The 9,010-nt window shown below is 47.1% G+C and overlaps 1 protein-coding gene and 1 long non-coding RNA gene across 2 annotated transcripts in view; one reads left to right on the top strand and one right to left on the bottom strand.

Moving 5' to 3' along the window:
• SMYD3 (SET and MYND domain containing 3) overlaps positions 1 to 9,010 on the bottom strand; it is a 731,370-nt gene that overhangs the window by 585,590 nt on the left and 136,770 nt on the right. The window lies entirely within an intron of this gene.
• LOC109319922 lies at positions 2,129 to 4,197 on the top strand. The gene is made up of 3 exons (XR_002103668.1): positions 2,129 to 2,139; positions 3,800 to 3,803; positions 4,059 to 4,197. It is a non-coding gene; the product is annotated as an uncharacterized LOC109319922 (long non-coding RNA).

The following is a 9,010-nucleotide window of genomic DNA, read 5'->3' as shown; positions in this document are numbered from 1 at the left end:
GACCTCGCATTGTCGGCCCATGTTCATCTTGGAGTCAATAATGACTCCAAGATCCCTTTCTGCCTCCGTGCTCTCAAGAAGGGAGTTTCCCATTCTGTAAGTGTGCTGCTGGTTTCTACTGAGGCGGCATCCTGCTTATGTCAGCCCACTCCTGTAACCTATCCAGGTCTTGTTGCGGTCTTTCCCTCCCTACTAGAGTGCTCACCTCACCCCAAATTTTGGTATCATCAGCAAATTTAAACAGGTTGCAATTCACCCCGTTGTCCAAAGCGCCGATGAAGAAATTGAACAGCGCAGGCCCCAGGACCGAGCCCTGGGGGACTCCACTGCCCACTTCCCCCCAGGCTGAATATGATACATCCACCACCTTTATTCATCACACAGAATATTTGCTATTTTCCAAACTGCATATGTAAACTTGAGTGTAAACCCCAGAGAGATACATACCTGGAGGGAAATTCTGGCCTAACTGAAGTCAATATCAAATCCCCCTTTCACTTCAGTAGGGTCAGAATTTTACGCTCACTGAGGAACAGTTCTGCCCTTGGACTGCCATGAACATGTGAATAAACCTGCAACAAATTTTCATGGAGAGCAAATATCAGACAAGCATGCTTTTTTTAAAAAAAAATCTAACTTTGCAGGGGGGGTTTTGACCTGCATCAGATTGGTACTTTTCCAAAAGATAGCTGGAATTCAATCATCTCCCTGCAGGACTATTTTCTCTTTTGTCTTGCTGTCTGCTTATTTTCCTTCTTGAAGTTCCAGCATCAAGCAGATTGAAACTGACCTTTGACTTATATGCTTTGTAGCATGCAATGAAAGGATTGATTCCCCCCAAAGAGTTCAATGTTAGAATGTTAGACTGAGCACCTAGTGAACTTGAAAGGAAAGTTGGATGAGGATAGGAAAACAGCATCACATCCTGAGACCAAGTACCCCTAGTCTTTTTCTATTCTACAACCATGCACGCAAGTCGACACAGCTAGTCTTTTCAAAGTTATGCTGTAGAGAAAAGGCCATAAGCATTTCATCGAAGGCTTTACAATGCTAAAGCCTTAATTCTTTTTACCTGCTGTAAATGAGAGTCCTCTGTTTAGTTTTTAGAAATAACTTATTACTGGAACTCAACCTGTACGGTTAAAAATATCCTCCAGGACACATGGATACAATTCTTTTTCTCACATGAAATAAAGAAATGTATTGTAAGATATTTTTTAACATACTAGTACATGACAATATGTGCAGAGACAGTGAATGCCATGAATTAATGCCAGTAAAGCCACTGCCATGAGGAACAGCAGAGGGGGACAGATCTTAAAAGAAATTAGTGGAATAGAAGCAAAGAAACAAATGAGTTAAAATATATCCAAATGGTCTAGGGGCCACCTTAAGGTGGAAGAGCTAGAGCAGGGGTGGACAAAATACAGCCCGTGGGCTGGATCCAACCCGCAGGGCCCCTAAAATAATTTAAAAAATTAAAATGCATCTGTCCTTGAGTCCTGTCAAAGATGACAGGAACCAAGTGCAGTAGGACCCAGAGGAAGCCCCAGAGAGCTCCTGCAACAGCAGGGTCTGCCTGCCTGCCCCACCCCCCCCAGCCGGAAGCCCCACAAGGGGCTTCCAGCCTGGGACCATGTGGCTGTCCCAGTGTGGAAAACTCAGGTAAGGGGAGGGATGTGGGGAAGGGCAGGAGACCAGCTGGCACTGAGCGCAGGGGAAAAGCAGCCCCTCCCCCACCCAGCAGCTGGTGCTCCCTGCTGCAGCCACTCGCAGCCCGCATGGGGTTGTCCTGAGCAGGCTGTGAGCAGCTGCAGCACGGGACACCACCCACGGCACAGGGGGAGGAGCCACTTTTCCCCCATGCTCAGCACCAGCTTGTAACCCGCCCCTGCTGCCAGTCTGGGCCCCAAGCCAGCTCCGGGCTTGCCCATCAGGGCTTCACCACAGTAGCAGCAGCTGCAGCCCCTTTGCTTGCTTCGCCGGGCAGCGTTTGCTGCTGCTGCCCAGCACACGAGCTCCAGGTGGGCAGCAGCAGCAAACACTGCCTGGCATGGCAAGCATGGGGGCCGCAGCTGCTTCTGCTTTAGCACAGCCCCTGCACACAAGCCCGGAGCCAGCTCCCCCCTCTCCCTGCTGGTGCAGCCCAGCCCAGCCCAGTTTCACAGACCCCCTGCCAGCCTGTGCCCTGCTCTGGGCCCTAACAGTGCTGGCCCTGTTATCGGCCCCAAGTCATTGGAACACTGGTCCCAAGGTAGTGACCAGGGAGCAGGGCACTAGTCAAGAGACAGGGCTACCCATGCGGCCCTCAACAGCTTACCACAACTTGGTAAGCAGCCCTCTCCCTGAAATAATTGCCTGCCCCTGAGCTAGAGATTCAGGTCTTCAGTCAGCATCCCACTATCCAGCACTGGTATTCAGTAGGGTACATCATCATTCCTACTGCAGCAATGGCAACAACTAACAGCATTAGTGGTTTGTAGCATGTTCAGTACAGTAGAAACAACAACAGTCAGGGAAGCATTACAATATTTACTTGAACTTAAGATAACTCTGATTAGATGTCCCCCTAGTAATTAGATTCTATATATGGCAAATGTATACATTTGTTATAATTTTCCAGGTATAGAAGCTAATTATTGGAGGTTTTCCTTGAATTTGTCCCTCTACCACTGCTACAGCAAGGAAAACAAATCTGAGAAGGTCAAGTGGCCCTTTTGTCCTGTGCCCCACCACCACTTCTTCCCCCTGCAGTCCCTTCTCCTCTCCTCTTTACTATCAGACCCTGATCTCCCTAAGCACATGAAAATGAGGGGCAAATTTGAAAACATTGACTTTGAAATAAACATGCTTATAACAATTGGCATATAGACAAATTACTATGCGTACCCACAGACTTAGTTCAAACAGAATTGATTCTTTTGACCTATTTTGAAACTCCTACAAGCTTAGCATGGTACTGCACAAACACACTTTCAAGCACCACTTTTGTACCTACTTATATATAGTATAAACTGGGTGTGTCTACACATGCATTTGATCTGGGATCAGTTTACTTATGAGTAAACTACTCACAAGTAAATGCTCCCAGGCAGGCATTTACACATGCATGGATGTGGAAGCAGAGTTCCTGCTCATACCAGCAAAATGCTGGCTGTTTCTGTGGCCCGGATCCTCCTTCTAGGCTCCTTCTGGGTGCTAGGCCAGGACTGGCAGGGAGCACCAGGCCAGGAGACAGTGGTCTCCTGGCCAGGGCTGGGACACTGCTCCCTTCTCCCAGGGGACTGCTTGCTGTCAGGACAAGGACAATGTCTCCCTGCCCCAGCAGGAGGGAGCTCCCAGACCTGGCTCCCGGATTAGGGCAGGGGACTTGGAAAGAGCTGCAGGGGAAGAGCAGGTCCCAGGACTCTGCCCTGTCTGCCTGTAAGACAGCTAGTATCAAGCCCCTGGCACCCAGAATCCCTGCCCAGCCAGAGGCTCACTGCTAGCTGCCTGCCAGCAGATGGGGAAGGGTGCTGGGACCTGCACCACCCCTGCAGTTCTTTCCAAGCCCTGCGCCTCAATCACCTGATTGGGGCACAGGGCTGGGACCTGCCCCTGACTGGGAGAGTTCCCAGCCCCCACTCTACAATCACAGGCGAGGAGCTAGAGAGCCTGTCTCCCCCGCTCAGCTCCACAAGCACCAAGATAGGTAGGGAACAGGCTGGGGAGCCTGTTCCCTGTTCAGCACTGCAAGTACAGAGGTGGGTGAGGATCAAGCTGGGGAACTTGTTCCCTGCTTAGCTCTGCAAGCACAGAGCTGTGTGGGGAACACGTTGGGGAGGGGAACAAGCTTGTTCCCCACCTAGCTCTTTCCCCAGCTTGAGCCAGCTCCTTCCCCAGCCCATTTGCAAACTCAGAGCAGGGGGCTTGGAGTTCTCTGCTGCTAGGGGAAGGGGACATAGTCTCCACTCAGGCTCCAGTGACAAAGCCTGCCTGCCTCAGGGGCAGTTCCCAGGGGCAAAAAGCAATCTCCTGCCCCCTGGTGGCCAGTCAGGCATCTACACAAGCGCTGGCAGGCAGCAACTACTTGCAAGTAAATCTACTACTTGCATTTGCAGGTAGCAAATCTACTCACGATTAGCGAGGTTTACTGCGCAATAAGCATGTGCACATGTAAACGCATGCTTACTCCACAGTAAACTATGCTACTTCACAGTAAAGCAAGACACACCCACTATGCATTATATTAATCTAAATCTCACGATTTGTCATACAGTTCATTAGGCTGAGCCTCAGCAGAGTCAACAGCATTTCAAGCCATGGTGACCTCATAGTTCATCACTGCTCGCTATGTATATATACTCCAGATACCACCCACAAAGGATCTATGTGCTAGTTACCTACCCACTCATGACTGGAACTAGCTGTTCTTTTTATGAGCCCTGGGATACTCCAAATATATATACATACATAGACATATAGATAAAATGAAGGGCAACTTGGTACTGCTCCACCTTGTGAAGGGTGGGGCCTTACTAACTGCATGCAACAGGCCAAGAGAGGGGTGTGTGACAGAAGTATCACTACTGGAGCCTTTCTATTGGTGACTGCCCTCCTGTTATGGGCCAACTGCCTGCTTACTCACCTGCCATGCCTTGATCTTAATTGATTAATTAATTGATGTAATTAGCGGGAGGCTGCCCACTTTATGCGCCCCCGTCCCAGGGGGCGCTATCTGTGGCTCCTTTTCCTCCCCTACAACGCAGCCCAAGACTCACAGATGGTACCGACGTGGTTTTGACCTGGGCCCTGCTGTGATTTGGTCCTCTCCTCGACTTCCCCGGGCTTCTTGTCGCACCCTTTGCTCTGGGGCTCCTCACTGCCCCCTTGATCTGGGGCTTCTTGCTCCTTGCGGCCCCCTCTACGAGGCTTCTTACTGCCCCCCTTGCTCTGGGGCTGGGGTCAGTGCACCCCAAAATGATGTGCCCTCTCTGGCACCAGGGTCCCCACACTACCATGGAGCCCCTATGAGGCTTCCTCCAACCCTAATAGCCTCACCTGGTCCTCCAGTTAAACAGTGAACACAAAAACACAAAGCCCCTGGGCTATTACATAAAAACCTAAACCTTCCAGCCAAAATAACATTCAATCCCTGCCAGGGAATATTCCAACCCGTAGCAGCAACCAGGGGCTGCTCGTGCAGTCAGACTTCTCCCCTCTGTCTGCACTCGCCAACCGCCTCCTCCCTTGGCCACCAGCAGGGAACTGCCCTCCTGGTCTCACTCCTGGGGTTTATATGTGCCAGGCCCTGCCCCTTCCTGTCAGCTGACTCACCAGCGGTTGTCCTAGGAACCAGAACCTGTGACTCTGGCTGCCCTGGTAACTAGCAGCTGGGCTTCCCCGCTTACTGCTAGGGCTCTCTCCCGAGTTGTTTCTGCCCTCAGGCACAGGGCACCTGCATGCCCTGCGACAGGGAGACAGCGGTATTCTGGGTAAATTGTTTAGGGCCCCATTTGGTTACATTTGCCAGACAGTTAAGGCTAGTAAAGGAACAGAAAACATTGGAAATGGGAAAGAAAACCACAGCTCAGCTACAGGAGTGAAGAGGAAGTTGAAATGTATTCAGTGTAGTGGCACACCTGACTTAAGAAAGAGTCAACACTGAGGTGGACTGAGTGCAATGGGCACTACCATACTTTTTATTCAGATAGGCTGCACTAACCTATTGTTGTGGTAGGTTCCCATCGGTACAGTTGCCCAATATGGGCCATGTGTTTTATAGTCATGCTCAGCACTGGCTGTATTTAAATCAGCTTCATACTGTTTTTGACAGCATTAAATACACAGACAATGTATTTAAGGAGGTTTCCTTGTATATGAATGTAAGAAGATTTATCAAGAAAAATAAACCTTTTCTTATATTTGAGTAAATACACTTAAAAATCTATGACTGTATCCTAGCCCACTGGATTTTAATCATGTTGGACTCATCCACATCCTCTAGTTCAGGGGTTCATAACTGTGGCATTTGTACCCCTAGGGGTATGCAAGGCATCTTTGTGGGGTATGAGGGAGAAGTTGCATAAAAGGTGGATTTAATTTTCATTATAATAACAATGATTGGCATTTATTGGGTTAAAATATAAAACGTATGCTGATAGGGGTAAGAGGGCAGCTGGTAAATCTGGACGGGAGTACACAATAAGAAAAAATTTGGAAACCTCTGCTCTATGAAACCTCTTAATGCAATATTGAGCCAGCTGCTTCCCTCCAACTCCTGGGAAGAGACCTTTTTTTATTTTCATTTGTTCCCTAAGTAATAGGGTATCAGTGCACTGAGGTCTCAATCACAACTAGAACCTTTCGTCCCTACCACAAATGTTAATAGCTACTCTCATTACTACTTTAAGCATTGCAGCACACACAAATAATAAATAGTGGGTATTTTTGGGCCCCTGAATACCAGTCATATAAAAATAAAAAAATAAAAACAACTCCCAACTTCTCCACAGCTTTCCTAAAATTTAACAGACACAAAAAAAACCAGACACCAGTCAAATAACTTCACTCCATTCATGTGAAGTCTCAGTGCAAGCAAGAAGAAATACTGTAGAAAGTTTCATTAGGATCACAAGAACATAAGGATGTATGAACTGTTGGGATAAAGAAAACCACTGGCCCAATTGCATCAACATCCTATAACCAGGACAGGAGGTGGTGCAATAAAACCTAAAGGGGAAATTATGGAATTATCTACTCCAAAAGAAAGCAACTCCCCAACTCCTTTCTATAGGTACATAACCTATAGCACGGGTGTTCAAACCTTGGCCTGTGGGCCCGATCTGGCCCTCAGGGCTCTCCTGGATCTGGAATTTGACAGTGGAGAAGCTGTGGCAATTATCACTGCCACCACTCTCTAACTGCCAAATTTCCAAGCTCCGTACAACTGTATCAGGCCCTGACCAGGCTGGAGGGACTGGGCCACATTCTCACGTGGCTGGATTGAGCCAGGGCTGCACTGGACTCCACCCAACCTGTTCCTGCATGGCTTCATGCATCAGAGCCCCAGCCCCACACAGCTGAATTAGCACCCCACCCCCGCCACCCGTTAGGTTGTTTCAACAGAGCTGGATTGGGGCTATTTAGGCCACCACCTTGAGCCACCTCAGGCCCACATCTGGCCCGCAGACCAACGTGACACTGCTCACCTGACCCACAGGCCAAAAAATGTTGATCACCACTGACTTGTAGTCTGGAACATGAGAGTTTATACACTCTTCTAGAGGGAAAAACAGAAAGTCACATATACAAACAACTGTCTCCTATCTCAGAGGTTCCCAACCCCGGGCCACAGCCTGGTACCAGGCCACAAAGGGTTGGCTGCCAGTCTGCAGAGGGGTTGGCTGCCAGATCAGAAGTCCAGAAGTGACTGGCATACTGTGCTGCAGCAGCCAACACAGGCTGGCTGCCACTCTGCAGTATGCCGATCAAATCTGGACTGCAGCTTACCAGCCCTCAGTTTGCCGGTCTGTGGTCACTTCTGGCCCGCGGTTTGCCAGTCCGCAATCTAAAAATGTTGGAAACCCCTGTCCTATATAATTTAAATGTGGATGCTTTCATTTTCCATGTAAAGAATTAATGCTGCTTTGAGTCTTACTAAGCAGGCAGCCTCAGTGATATCTTCAGACAGTAAATGCCATGGTTGTTAGGTGTCAAACACAAAAAAGGGGGTGGGATTTATCAGTTTTAAAGTAAATTGTCCCCTTGTTCTTATATTAGAAAGTAAATAGAAGTCATGCTCGTCAGAACCATTTTGCGACTAGGTTACTACCTAATATCATTTGAGAGAGAAAAGTTATCCATGATTTATACAGGAGTACACTTCAGACACAGAGGTGACTGCCAAGGTCCGCTCTAGATTCATAAAGAGGCATTCCCAGTATTAGGAAACAAGGGATCTCCACAGATGGTAGAAATGCAGTTTTATCCTTAGATGAAGAAGTCTGTTTCTCTAGACGGATGCAAATATACATATATTTTATTCTATTCTTCCCCTGCTAACTTATGTCACATAAAGATATTCTGGTGTCTTGTGAAAGCCCTATTTATTGGCATGCATTTTACAAGGCCCATAACAGAGGAAGAAACACTTACTTGGCTTTATATTTTCAACATACTAGAAACAGTATATTACATATGCTGTGTCTGCAGCTTGTTCATTCTCTAAAAGTATAAGCATCAGAGAGCTACACCAAGTTAAATGCATGTAAACAAAATCCTAAATAAATAATGGAAGTTCCGTTAAGATTTCAGGAAGACATATTTCATTCTGTTATCTTATCATTAATAAAGAATTATATGGTCAGTAGTAAATCAATCAAGGAAAAAGATGGCACTTTTGGAAGATAATATTTCTTTTTTTACCACAGGAATGCATTAGATCTATGACTCAGATAAAATTAGAGATATATTCTTATCACTATCTATGAAAGTGAAAACATAAAATTTTAAAAATAGCCATCGCTTTTTTCTACCTAATACAGCCAACACTATTCTTCACAGAATTTGATGGGAGGAATACAGCCGCCAGCCTCAGTATTATTAGAGCTTCCACTTCAAGTTTCTTAAGATGCAGAAGTCAACAACAGCACTTTGCTAGGATTCCTCACAAACTATGACTTGATTTGATCTATGAAATAAATACCTTCTTAGCTTCAGATTGACTTTCAAGGATGCCAATTCAGTTAGGCAAAATTAATACTATTAGCATATTTCCAGGGAAATTCACCTGAAGAAGTTAATGTCAAAAGGTCACCGAGGGTTCCTGATGGCATTTATACATTTCATGAAGGTTTTAAAGCAAAACAGTTTCATAGTTTCTAGGGTCGGAAGGGACCTGAGCAGATCATTCAGTCTGACCCCCTGCCATGGCAGGAAAGAGTACTGGGGTCAAATGACCTCAGCAAGATGTTCATCTAACCTCCTCTTAAACACCCCAGGGTAGGAGCCTGCACCACTTCTCTTGGAA

Source organism: Crocodylus porosus, unplaced genomic scaffold (assembly GCF_001723895.1).
Source record: "Crocodylus porosus isolate Cpor-Errol unplaced genomic scaffold, CroPor_comp1, whole genome shotgun sequence".
Lineage (NCBI taxonomy): Eukaryota > Metazoa > Chordata > Crocodylia > Crocodylidae > Crocodylus > Crocodylus porosus.
The sequence above is the reverse complement of the archived record's forward strand: the minus strand, read 5'-3'. Positions and strand labels throughout refer to the sequence as shown.